Below are 13,623 nucleotides of genomic sequence, written 5' to 3' on the forward strand. Positions count from 1 at the left end.
CCCCGTGTGAAGATTCTGGAGATCACTGAACAGTCTGAGCCCCTCAGTAGGGAACCTCCAAGTGCCACACAATACCTGTCCCCCGCAAGACCCTAATGAATTTCCTTCCACCTATGCAAGAATGTCCCGTGGAGCACAGAACACCGTTCTCATTTGGAAGATTCAGAATATTCCTGCATGTGGAATGTAGCCTCAAAGTTGTTGGATTTCTCCTCCTCTTCTTGACTTCCTGTGTCACATTCTTTGACATTATCCCCTCTTATCTTTGGTTTTATTCTAATTTCTCAGAAATATCTTTTCACGATCATCTAGCCATCTTGTCTAGGAGCACTTTATCTCGTCTAATAAACCAGGCTGTAAAGAATCATTCCTCAAGTGCCTTTCATCTTTGGGAGCAGAGGAATGAGCTCGTCCTCGCAAGCTTTTAACCTCGGGCAGGAAAACAAGTGGGCGGCACGCACACTCCTGGGAAATCCTTGAGTGCCCGTGTTCCCGCGTTACTAATGTACCAACATCTTTCCTGACTCCTTCCTCATAGTTTACCTTTAAGTACACCGTGCCCGCCCACCCCCCCACACACCCTGGTCTCTCAAGTTTGTTTTCAGATCTTCTTGTTATTGAGTTCTTTAGCCCCCACTCTGGGGAAGAGTTGAGCCGCCATATTGAGATTGCCAGGGTCATAGCAAAGGGCCCCTGGGCAATAAAAACGTAATAGAGACCTGTAGGGCCACCACAGTCCCAGAGAGTGTTCTGTTTTGGGCAGCAAGACTGGAGAGAGCCCAAATTACTCTTATCTGGAGAGGAGGGACTCATGCGGGATTTGGGGGTGAATCAGACTTGGAATGGCCTCAGAGATCTTAAACTGAAGCCAGTGACCTCAACAGACTGGGCTTTGGTCTGTCTTATCCAGGACCACGGGAAGAGGACCAAACCGGGGCTCCTCCGCTTTTCCCAGGCATGGCCAGATGTGAGCATTTTTCCAGGTGTTCACCTCTTTCCTTTGCCTTCTGCTCCCTCCTCTGGGGGCCTACAGCTCACTAGGAGTTACGGTCTTTGGCAACCCTTCCGTTTAGAACAATCACCTTTGCTGTTGAGACCCCTGACTGCCTTGAGGATTTTGGTTTGTTTTCCTGGGTCCAAATGCCTTTGGAGAGAGACGTACTAGAGAGCTTAGGCACAACAACTGTGTCTACAGCCCTGTGATTAGGAGGGTGGTGTGGGATGGTGGCAGAGGGGTGCCGGCAGGGAGAATGGAAAAGAAGAAAAGAAGGTGAGAAAGTGTGGAGAGAGGAGTATGGCAGCTTTACCAGAGTCAGTCTCCAGCTGAGCATTTACCGACACCCACAAGGTGTTGTTTTCCACCGTGGACACATTTGTGTCTATAATGTGCTATTGGGAGCTTTACTGGTTAACACAGCAGAAAGGTTGCAAGTGTCTTGCTTGTCAAGGTTCCATACCTCTGCCTAGCACCACACCTGGCATGCAGAGAGCAAAGAGAAATCTTTATGAGTCCACAATAATAGATAGTATCCCATCACAGATGTAGGAGATCCTAAGGAATTTGAGGTTATAATGTTATTTTTTTCTTGATCCTCTGATTTGGAAGGTAGCAGAGGAGAGCACCCCAAGCTCTGATGTTTGACATTCTTGTTCTTGTTCATTGCCATCCTAAACTCCCGAGGTCAGTCAAAGGGCTGCAAGTTCTCTGCCTGGGGAGGGCAGAGAACTTGGAGTTGGTGTCCAGGGAGTGAGGCCCGAGTGTGCCTCTTGGTAATTGAGACCAACTGGGCAAGTTTGCTTCTGTCAGCTGTGGGTAATGATTCTTGCCCACTTCCCAGGGCACTGTAAAGATGAAAGAAAATGCTGTAGACAAGAACGATCACGGAACTGTAAATGTGGTTTATAAATGTTACCAATAATAAAGGTGTGGTTTCGGGGTCCCTTAGTCGCCCTCCCCCTCCTGCTGATCTCAGTGACTTGAACCCAGAAATGAAGAATAGGGCCCTTGTGATGGGAGTCACGACTTTTCTTCTGAGGCTCTGGATCTCAGACCCAAAGCAAGAAGCCGCAGAAGACTCTCTCTCTGACGGCCTCGCGCTCAAAGGTCTGGCTGGCAAGTGACCATGTCTTCCTGTGTGAAGGGTGTTCAAGAGAGAGAAAGAAGAGGCCATTAAAAGAGACCAGCTCAGGCTCAGGCTGAGCGTCCCGTTCTCTCCTGCTACAGATTTCAAAAACTGTTAACTGAAAAGACCCCCAATAATATACTTTGGAAGTGGGGATAACCAGCTGAGTCAGGCTCTTTGTCTATACACCCGGTCCTCTTGGCTCCTGGCCTGAGGCAACAGAAACCAGCTTGGTTTGGGGGGGGATGGGGGCTTTCATACCCCTCTCTTACGGGGGTTCAGATTCCTTGAGAGTATAGAGAGAAGAGCGTGGGAGAAGATAAATCCTGAACTTTATTCATTTTACCCTCATTTCTCTCCTAGTGAGAATTCTAGAGCATCTTTTGTAGAAACCCATGCCTTGTCCACTTTTGTTTGTTCTGAAGCCTGATGAATGTGCTTCCACCAGGCTGCAGAGCAGCCCCCGAGGAACAGACAACAATCAAACAGGGGTCTTTTCCATCTAGTGCGATGTGATGGCCCTCCACTTGCGCAGGTAATTCTTCAGTTTTAATACCGCTGCATACAGGGACAGTGTGGGGCCTGCTGTCCTTGGCATGGGGCTGGGTGATCTCCTTCATTTCAGTGGATTCACGGGGCCTGCAAGGGCTGCCGCCTTGGGAGCCCACTTTGGATCTGATGGGTGGCCACACCTGTGTGCTCGCTTTGCCACTGGGCCATGGGTTAAGAAGGCACCCTGATTCCAGAAATCTAATCACAGGGCATGAAGGAGAATGGGGCTTGTAGGAGATCTTGGGCCTTTGTGGGGCATATCTCAGGTAGCCCTCCAGCACCGTTAGGGGAATTAAAGGTTGGTGTCCAGCTTGGGAAGGTGCAGAGAGGGGAGGAAAGAGACTTCTGGAACGGACTGTATGATAAAGGTGTAGGCACGTACAGGCGGGAGCCTTGGATCCAGCCATTGACATCCGTTACGTCATTTTTCTTGGCTTATCTGAGCGATAACTATTGCTTGGCCTGCTCTGATGCCCCCCAAGGGGATGTCTGGTCTCCTTTTCTGTGAGTACATTTAGCTCAGGATCTGGCAGGTCCCAGATGCTCGAGGATTATTATGAGGTACTAAGAAGAAGCAAAAGAAGAAGGAACCTGTCGAGCTGTGGTGGGTGAGCAGGGGGTGTTTTCTTAGCAAACAGACTTGGCCTTGCCTCTGCTTTCTGCAGGGGGCCAATTCCTTTGCTCATTCGCTTTATCCTGTGTCAAGAGAGGCAATTCACAAAGCACACGGCCAAGAGCGGGGAATGAAATTAGAGTGGGTATTTTGGCTGCCAAACTGGAGGCAGGCAGGAGAGCAGAGAGGGAATACCAGCTCAAAAGAGCGGCTAACCTTTGTTCTACATTTCCAGAATCTGAACATGGTCCAGCCTCAGCCCTGTTAACCATTAACCTCCTGGTGTTAACGGTGGCCGCTTTGCATTCCCTGTAACCTTTCCTGGCTGGTGTCTGAGGCTGACAAGCCATGCACACATGTCTCTTCTCATTGAGGTTTCCAAAGACACAGAAAAAAAAAAAAGAAAGAAAAAAAGAAAGAAAGAAAGAAAAGAAATACAACAAAACCCTGGACGTTTGCACTGGAGCCAAAGGGGTAGGAGTGCTTTCAGCTCGTCTTCAGGGGCTCGGGGAAAGAGAATTAATCCCTCTATGCGCCAATGTAACATTTACGGAGTCTGCGGTGTGCAGGGCCCCGAGCTATGAGCTATGGTGGGGATGCAGAGATGAGAAGAAATTGCTTCTCCTCCCAGGCAGCCCGGCCCAGAGGGGGCCGGCTTGCTGACGGTGCCCAGATTTCCTCTAATAGAATCTTAGGGACCTGGACTTCTGGCAGATTTCTTTTTTTTTCTTTTCTTTTCTTTCTTCTTTCTTTTTCTTTCTTTCTTTCTTTCTTTCTTTCTTTCTTTCTTTCTTTCTTTCTTTCTTTCTTTCTTTCTCTCTCTCTTTCTTTCTTTCTCTCTCTCTCTTTCTCTCTCTCTCTCTCTTTCAAGTTTTTCTTCTGAGACCATTTTAGATTCGCAGGAAGAGAATCCATATGCCCTTCACTCAGTTTTCCCCCCCAGTGGTAACATCTTGCATCACTGTAGTACGGTCTGGCCGACTTCCCGTGTGTTTTCTCTGAGTTGCCCCCACTCTTTCTTCCTTGAAGTGGATCTTCCTCCTCTCCCCCTGCTCGCCTTGTCATGCCCTAGGGTCTCTCCAGTCATGAAGTGAAGTCATTTAATTAGTCAACAAGTTCTTCTTAGTTGGTGACTTGCATGCTGAGAGCACTGTTCTGGGGAGAGGAAGCTTCTTGTCATTTGCGGGTGGCACGGTGCATCCCAGGGAGAGTTAAAGGAATAACAGTAACCAGGATTGCTACAATGGCCTCTGCCCCCGGCCGCATGGGTCTTGCTGTATCTTGTCCTCACGACAAGGCTGTGTCGTAGGTCCTGTGATTGTTCCTAACAGAGGTTGGGAGCTTAAGGGACACACTGCTAAGGAGAGTTGTGACTGCCGGCCTCTGGAGCCTCCGCCCCTGGCCTCCACTGAACAGTGGAATGAATCGAGACCGGGGCACTTCCAGGAGCCAGGCCAGTGTTGCTGCAGCAAGCTCAGCAGGACTGGGCTCCTTGGAACACCAGGCACCGTGCCCTCCCCTTCTCTTCACCCCAAGGCTGAGCCTGGCTACCCTGATGAAACTCGATGTTCCTAAGAACTCGAAAAGAACAGCGAAGCAGTAAGGGGAGATCTAGGGTCATAATATGTGCAGACTAAAATCGGGTAGAATTTTCCAGGTATTTATTTTCAAGTTTCTTGAATTAATATTGATGAGTCCCCAATAGTCTTATCTTACTAATTTGGGATTTATGGGGAAGATTGGGGTGAAATAAGCTTTTTGAGTACCTCCTGGAGTTAAAGGCTTTGTAAATAAGGGGATGGAAGGGGATGGGGTAGGAAAAGAACCCAAGTCCTTACAAGCACTCAGCAGCAACCACTTGCACGTGCACAACACATACTATTTTCAGAGTCTTTCCTTCCCCTTTTAGGAAGGTCAGTGATAGTGGCTCATTGGCTCGGTGGCAGCACAGCTGAGAAATGTAGGAGAGCTCATCATACAGGCCAGCCCAGCGAGCCCCGCTCCAGGCCTCCTCCTGGCCCCCCTTGCTTGCGTGCATCTCTGAGTTTTGTAGGAATGTGTGGGCTTTTGTCTGCAGGAGATGGCAGTAGGAGGCTGTTTCTGGGAGGGGTGGGTGAGAGAGGCATCGCGGGAAAAGCCCAATTTTGAGGGAAGGGGGAGCTGCCTGGTGGCGGTGGTGGAGGAGGGGCTAGATGGTGTTTCAGAGAAAGGCGGCTAATGCTTTTGCAGGGCAAGCCCGTTTCTTTACATCCCTGAGAACTGGGTCTTTTATATTTCCCACTCCGCTGACAGGTCCCCAGAATGTTGCTCTTTGCACCCAAGGCGGTTCCTGAGGCAGAGCTGAAATGCCATCTTGGTCTTGGGGTCCCCCCTTCCCTGGGGTTCCCCCGGCCAGGCCTGGGCCCTACCTTCCTAGCTTCCTTTTCTCTCCTCAGTGGTTCCTAGCTCCCTGCTCTAAGCAGGATTGGAAGGCCCCACCACACACTTGGAAATCTGGAATGCTGGTGATGGTTCTGTGTAGTTCACACCGTGGGTTCTTCTGTTTTCAAAATCAGTGTTCACGTGAAAGTTGCAGACAGTAATTCCTCTTGGAACAGTTCCTCTCCAGGATCGTGGACACTTTCTTCTACTTCTCCTTTCATCTCTTAGTTCCTGGGATCCCTCACCATTTTTGGCTCATTTCATTTTTGGATGCTAAGTGACACTGTGAAGATGGTGGTGAAAAGCTTTTTATCTCTAACCTTGACAAGGGTTGTGCAGGTGCCCAGGAGAGCACAGAGTTCATTGCTTTGACCCTTCTAGTCTTCCCCACTCCCTGCCACTGGCATCCCTCACCTTCTGATTTTCCTTATTTTCTCCTCCTCTGTCCGTCTCTGTTGACCCATCTCTTGAATTTTATTTTTTTCAAACCCACAATTCTTCTGTTTCTGTTTCCAGAAAATTCCTTAGTTGTCCTGTCGCTTCTTCCAATGGAGCTCCCTCCCCCATCTCTCTTTGGTTCCATCCTACCTACCTCGGCTTTGCCAGGTATATCCCAGCTGCAGAGGAACACTTAACTGCTCGTGGCATGCTTTTTTACAGATTCTTCTGTGTTCTGCAGCACCAGCTCTGAGAGCTGGGCACCTCTGAGTAAATGCTCAACAACCCAGGAAGTGAGCTTATACCTGCAAGATCTGGCAGTATTTGGAGGAAATTGGGATTTAATTAGCGTTTCCTTTTATGCCACTGTCAATATGCCTCTGTTACATTTATGGCGTGTGGGTATCCTCCAGTGACTAATTACATGAAATTTCTCCTCTTTGTTAAACTCTAATAAACATGCACGATATATAAAGTTGAAAATGGCTTTGTTGCCAAAAGTGAGATTCTTTATTTGAATAGGGACTTCTTTGTCTTCTCTTTAAGGAGATGGTGGATTTGCATATGTATGTTACACCAATGGGCAGGTGATATTTGTAATATTTTTTTTCTCTTACAGGAGACACCAATGAGTAATGTAAACCAGCAACACTTTCTCTTCTTGTTCGGGCCTAGAAAGGTTGCAATGAAAATAAAAACCAGATGGGGACTTATATTTAAACTGTTCCTATTGTGCCTGGGTTTCCAACCTCAAGCTAAGTGTGTTTAATTATACCAGGAGCCATGCTTTGTAGGGGTGTGGAAAGGTTAGGAACAACTTCGTACCTTGCCATGGGGGATGTCTTTGGCCCCTTTTCCTGTGGTATGGGGGACCTGCGTGTGTTCCCAGATGTCCTCCAAATCCAGCTGCCCCCAAGTTGGCCAGAAGCACCAGCCCAGAAAGAAGTCCAGGGGGTGCCTGAGGGGCCTGAGCCAAGTGAAAATGACCCATTTGGTACCCCAACAATGCCTAGGTCCAAGGCAATGATGACAGTGTCCATTTTTCAGATTAAGAGACTGAGGCTGGGTACAGTTAAATGTCTTGGCAGGCATGGTTGCCAGAGGCTGAGAGGAGAGGAGAATGAGGAATTGTTGAGTGGGTACAGAGTTTGGGTTGGGGAACATAAAGAGAGTTCTGGAGATGGATGGTGGAGATGGTTGCACAGTAATGTGAATGTACTTGATGCCACCGAACGGTACACCTAACGATGGTTAAATGTCATGTATATTTTATCACAGTGGAAACAGAGTTTCATAATTGCCAGTCATTAATTTAAAAACACAATTCAGATAAATAGGTTGGTTAAGATGTGGTATATACACACAGTAGGATATTCAGCCTTTAAAAGGAAGGAAAGGGACACATGCCACATGGACGAAACTCGTGGACGTTGCGCTAGGTGAAGCAAGCCAGGTGCAAAAGGACGCATATTGCATGATTCTACTTAGGGGAGATTGCTGGAGTAGTCAAACTCCTAGAGACAGAAGGTGACGTGGCCGTTACCAGGGGCTGGAGGGAAGGAGGAAATGGGAGGTAGTGTTTCCCGGGGGTGGAGTTTCAGTTGGGGAAGATGCAAAAGTTCTGGAGATGGAGAGGAGGGACAGCTGTGCAACACCGTGAATGTAATTAACGCCACTGGACTGTGCACTGAAACATGATAAATTTTATGTCTATTTTACCCCCGCCTTGAAGTCCTGGCAGGCTGCAAGGCACCTACGAAGCTTGCCTACTGTCCCAGCCCCGTGCTCCTTCAATTAGCGCTAACTACCTCGCAGGGCACACAGTGTACATAGAACCAGAAAAGATTTTCCCTGTCCTGACAGATGCCCACCATTACTGCATGCCGGAGTGCCAAAGGCAGCGTGATAGAGACTTGACCTCTGGGCACAGAAGACGCAAACACAAATGCTAGCTTGGAAAGGGGATGAATGATTTAAACGGTGTGAGGGAGAGAAAATGCTATTAGTGCTAGTTTGGCTTACTGAGAAGGGTCCATTAATTCACATATAGGAGTTCCAGGGGGAGAAATGCCCTAATTATGTCTTGGGTAATTTGACCATTTAAATGGCTAACTAATTTGCAACTAGCTTCTTCCTCAAGGTATTGCATCTTTATTCAGTGCTGCTCCCCTCCCATCACAAGCCAGGCTGCGCGTCCAATGCTTGCGACATTGTGGGGTTGTTAGCTCGTTTTTGCCGATCGCTACCCGCCCTCCTCTTCAATCATGTGACCTTGTAGCTCTTTGTGGGATTGGAAATGTGTCTAGCTGAAATTATCGCCTATGTTAGCAGGATTCTTGTAGCCTCCAGAAGGTACAAGGCCGAATACCATGTTTGCAGCGCCTTCCAAGAATAGCTGTGATGGGTGAGGATCTGACAATTGCACCTCAATTATGGGGAGATTCAGAACCTGTCCAGGTCCCATCTTTGTGAGATGCCTGCTGGGGGAGCTTGTCTCTACACACAGCCAGTGTGCTGCTGCCCAGGCAGCCCCCGCCCCTGCGCCTTCCACCGATGGCCTCCCCATCCTGATCAGCTGTGTGTCTGGACCTGCCATAGCACCCCCCTCAGCCCCAAGGGAGACTCAGTGAATCAGAGATAAGCCCAGGCTGCCCTTGCTGATGCTTTCCCCAGCATGCAAGATGTGCAACCACTCTTCGGTGGGGAGAGAGCTTGTGGATCCGTGATTCTTACTTTTTACCTCTACGCATCTCCACCAGCTGATAGGGCAAAGACCCTCAAAGTCTAGGGGTGAGGAAATGCGATGTTCTTCCCAAACCAGGTGGGAGAAGAGGAACAAAGAATATTTATTCACAAGATCTCTTTCAATATAAATAACAGATGAAAGCTATTATTTATTATGTGCCAGGCACTCTGCTAAGCACACTGAATGTATTATTCCATTGAATCCTTGCAAGAACCCTAAAAGTATGGGTATTATGGTCTCCACTTTATAGATGATAGACGAGAGGCTCAGAGAGGTTTGGTGATTTGTCTCCAATCGAACAGCCAGGAAGTAGCAGAAACTACATTCTACTCAGGTTCTTGGACAGATTTTCCTGTTCTTTCAGCAGGACCACAGCTGTCTGGGAGGCGCTGTTGCCTGCAGGCGCCCATGTCTAGGGCCTAAGGTAACCGCCTTTCCTTCGGGAAAGTACCGGCGGGCTACATGATGGGCGTATTAGTTGGTTGAGTGTTTTAGGAAGTGCCACATACTCCCCTTGATCTACCCACGTTTCTAGGTCTTCTACTCTCTGTGTATGGGTGATTAGAGAATCCGGTAGAGGGGAAGGGTAAGAGCGTATGATTGGGGGTGGGTGGGCAGAGTTGCCACAGGGTGGAAGCCTCCGTTCTTCTGCCTGAGTTAGGTGTTCTTTGAGAACGTGGCCGTGAATTTGCGCCACTGGCACCATGCCCTGCACACCTCCCCTCATCCCTGCTCTCACCCCACTCCATGTTTATTACCAAAGGAAGGCTCTGTTCGGACCCGTCTTCTCTTGCATACTCGCTTCTCCAGGGCTCTCCTCTGCTACTTGGCCTCTGCCACTACGGCCACCAGCTACGTGGTTCTCAGTCTGGATCGCCAGCTCCATTCCCTCTTCTGATCTTCAGCCCAGCTTCCCACCTCCCTGCCCCCTCTGAGGGTCAAGCACTGTCCACACTGTATGCACCACCCTGCTCCTGATTCTTTTGAACTTTTTTTAACAGATGATAAGAATGGCTCCTTATCCAGTATTCCTACCTTGTATTTCTTATGACTCCATCCCACCCTGTTCTGTTGCCAAAATGTTCCCAAAGTAGAGCTCCCATCCCATAAGCTCTGTCAAAAATAGCTTGTGGCCTGTGGCATTTTGGGGTTTCCAGACTGTGATCCAAATCACTTTTCCGGTCTCATGTGTGCTGGTACTTCTCAACACCAGCAGTGACATAGCAGGAATAGTAGTAATAAAACAACAGCAACAAAGGTAGCAGTTCATGGTCTGTGCACTCAGCCCTGTTCTAAGTGCTTGATAGTGTTCACTGACTGCATTCTTGTAACCACTCTGTGAGTAGATACTGTTATTCTAGAGCACGTAGTAGATACTGTTATTCTAGAGCACGTAGTAGATACTGTTATTCTAGAGCACGAATCACTTGCTTTTGTGGATCCTGCCCCGTGCTTTTCTTTTTTTTTTTTTTTAAGATTTTATTTATTTATTTGACAGATTACAGACACAGCGAGAGAGGGAACACAAGCAGGGTGAGCGGGAGAGGGAGAAGCAGGCTTCCCGGTGAGCAGGGAGCCCAATGCGGGGCTCGATCCCAGGACCCTGGGATCATGACCTGAGCCGAAGGCAGACGCTTAACAACTGAGCCACCCAGGCGCCCCCCGTGCTTTTCTTTTGAGGCACCTTCTCTCTTACTGTGATGCTGGGCAAGATTCTTCTCCCTGGTACCTTTCCAGGTCTAAATCGTGCAGTTTCCCGAGGTTATCACAGGTGCCCCTTCCCCTTGCTGATTTTGCTGACGTCCTCCCGTGGGATGGACTCTTTATATTTCTGTTTCCTTCGTATTGTACTCCTCATTTTCTACATGGTGTTGTAGACACATATACTTTGTTTATCTTCTTTGGTTTCTCGGAAGAATCTTGTGGACCTGGACTGTTTCCTCCAGATCTGTATCCCCTGTGGCATCCAGCAAGCACTAGACTCGTAGTAGGTGTTGGATATACTTGATCTGTTGAACTCAATTCACATTCAGGTTCCTTGACTGTGGTTGATGGCATTCATGTTAGCCTAGTCCCTTCCAGCTAAAAGGCCAGATAAGCTCAAGCAAATTAGGAAGAATAAAGATGCCAAATGTGAGCAGAACCCAGAGTCCTTTTTCACTTGATCATCAGTATTCAGTAATTATCTGGGCTCTTTAAAAAGGAGGGGCCTTCATGGTGGGATGCCCTTTACTTTGCGGAAAGAGTGGATGGGTGTGTCTTTGTGGCCTTGTTAGTATATGGAGGGACATGCTCATACTATGAGTAGCAGGAGGGACATTCTGTATCTAGAGTAGGTGCCCCAATATGATATGATGTGAGTGTGTCTTTCTTGTGCTATCCTTAATTATCAAAATTTAATAATCAAAAATTATCCAAATTACCCAGGAGGCCACCCCATTTTCAGTACATGTTAGTGGTGGGGAAGCTAACTTCCTATGTTCCAGTCACTGGGCTAAGGGCTCTCATATGCATTACTTGGTCAATCCATGTGTTGGATGTAAGCCTACCAGGGTCTTGAAGTTTGGGCCAATGATGAGGACATGAGACCTGCGTACAGTGGATGACCAGTGAGTATTTGTTGAATGGATGAATATTAGTGTGGAGGTCGTGATTACCGTTAACTGTGAATAACTTAACTTACAGAGCAGGTGCTTTATATAAAGCACGTTTCATTTGTGGTCTCTTATTGAGTACTCAGAACATTCTGTGACAGAGATCCAATTTGTATTCTCATTTGGAGAAGAAGGAACTGGGTGGGGGAGGCTAGAAGGGTAAAACTTGCCCCGAATCACACATCAAATATTCAGATGGGGCAGAACCAAGACGCAAATTCAGACTATGATTCTGAAACCCATTGTCTCTCCCCCTCTATTAGAAAGTAGAACTCCAGCTGAAGGAAGTCCTTCTGACTTTGCAGACACGATTGTAGTCCAGTCCATGAGATGTGACAACTCCCGTTTGTAGCAGGAGGGGTTGGGAGAGGCAGGGAGAACATTAGAAATGCAGTTTTTAAACATTTTTTTCAACAAGCAGAGCCCCTTTCTTCCACACGTTTTTATGTGGAACCCCAAGAGAAAAAGCAGATATGTGGGGAGCTGCTGTAGTGCCACTGGGGCTCGGGGCCTCCACCCCCACCCAGCCAGTCTCCCTGTCACCCTGCAGCGGCTCTCCCAGGAACGCAGTGTGAAACCCATGCATCCAACCCAACATCATGATTTTAAAGAAGACGAAACTGAGTCCCAAAGAGATTGTGTGACCTGCCCAAGGCCGGGCGATGAGTCCGGGGCAGGGAGGGGCGAGGACCCCGTCTTCTGAATGCCCCCCCCATTGTAATTGGCCACCTCCGGCATATGACTTGCCCACGAGGTCATGTTACCGTCCAGTCCCAAAAGCTTGAAAGTAAAACAAACATGGTAGAAAGACATCCTGATTATCCAGTGCTCTGGGGGAGGACTGAGAAAATGGATCAAGTTAATTTTTTAGAGGAAAGATGCCCAGGGCTTCAGGTTGAGATAAGACAGGACTTATTTTGCCAGAAGGGAGAGTGAAAGCACTTCAGTTCATGCATTTTATTATTGATGATTCTAATAGGAATACATTTTCATTATAAAATAACTTGGAAAACACAGGAAAAAAATTAGAGAAACGAAAATCACTCATATTCCCATGACCAGGACATATTATTCAAAGCTTGGCACAGTGTACCCCCTTCCATTACTTTTCCTGTGCATCGTGCTTATGTACCTCAGTGGATCAAATTGTTTACATTGTCTCATTTCTTTTTGCTCTTCAGTGCCCTAGCATGTGCCTTTTCCATGCTCACCAAGTTATTGTTGAAAACATGATTTGAAACAGCTCCTTTATTAAAAGGTAATGTATATATCCCATTGTACAAATTAGGAAAGTACAGAAAAGCATGAAGAAGAAAATAAAAATCACCAATAATCTTAGTGCCCAGAAGTGACTCTTGTTAGCATTTCTGTGAATGTTCTTCTTGTCTCTTTTTTACATTTACTCATATATAGACATTCTTAATATACTCGTGGTTCTATTACATATATTTAAATATTTTCTAATGTGATGAATTCAGGATATTCATTTTCTCTTCGTTCATTACTTTATGATCTACTTAAAAAATAAAGTTTACTGATTATATTCCTGTGAATTGCCTGTCTATGTTTGGTCACTTTTTGTAGATTTATTGTTGATTTATAAGTGTCTGTTACAGATTAAAGATATTTATCTTTTCCCTTTTTGCATCTGGGTGAAAATATTGAGTATATAATTAAAAAGTCAAGAATTTATCAGTTCTCTAAGTATATTAAGTTACCTACAAGTTTTCACTGCTATAAATAATGCTATACTCAATATGTTTGCACATAGATCTTATCTGCATAATTTCCTTGGGATTGACTCAGAGAAAGGGGGTTAGTGGGTTTTTCCCCACAGGAAGTATATGTAGGTACCTATTTCTCTAAACTCTTTTTTTTTTTTTTAAGATTTTATTTATTTATTTGACAGAGAGAGACACAGTGAGAGAGGGAACACAGGCAGGGGGAGTGGGAGAGGGAGAAGCAGGCTTCCTGCCGAGCAGGGAGCCCGATGTGGGGCTCGATCCCAGGACCCTGGGATCATAACCTGAGCCGAAGGCAGACGCTTAATGACTGAGCCACCCAGGCGCCCTATTT

The 13,623-nt window shown here is 47.1% G+C and overlaps 1 protein-coding gene across 1 annotated transcript in view; it reads left to right on the forward strand.

Moving 5' to 3' along the window:
- TMEM178B (transmembrane protein 178B) overlaps nucleotides 1-13,623 on the forward strand; it is a 336,563-nt gene that overhangs the window by 174,700 nt on the left and 148,240 nt on the right. The window lies entirely within an intron of this gene.

Source organism: Callorhinus ursinus, unplaced genomic scaffold (assembly GCF_003265705.2).
Source record: "Callorhinus ursinus isolate GAN/ISIS: 27379988/994484 unplaced genomic scaffold, GSC_fseal_2.0 scaffold12, whole genome shotgun sequence".
Taxonomy (NCBI): domain Eukaryota; kingdom Metazoa; phylum Chordata; class Mammalia; order Carnivora; family Otariidae; genus Callorhinus; species Callorhinus ursinus.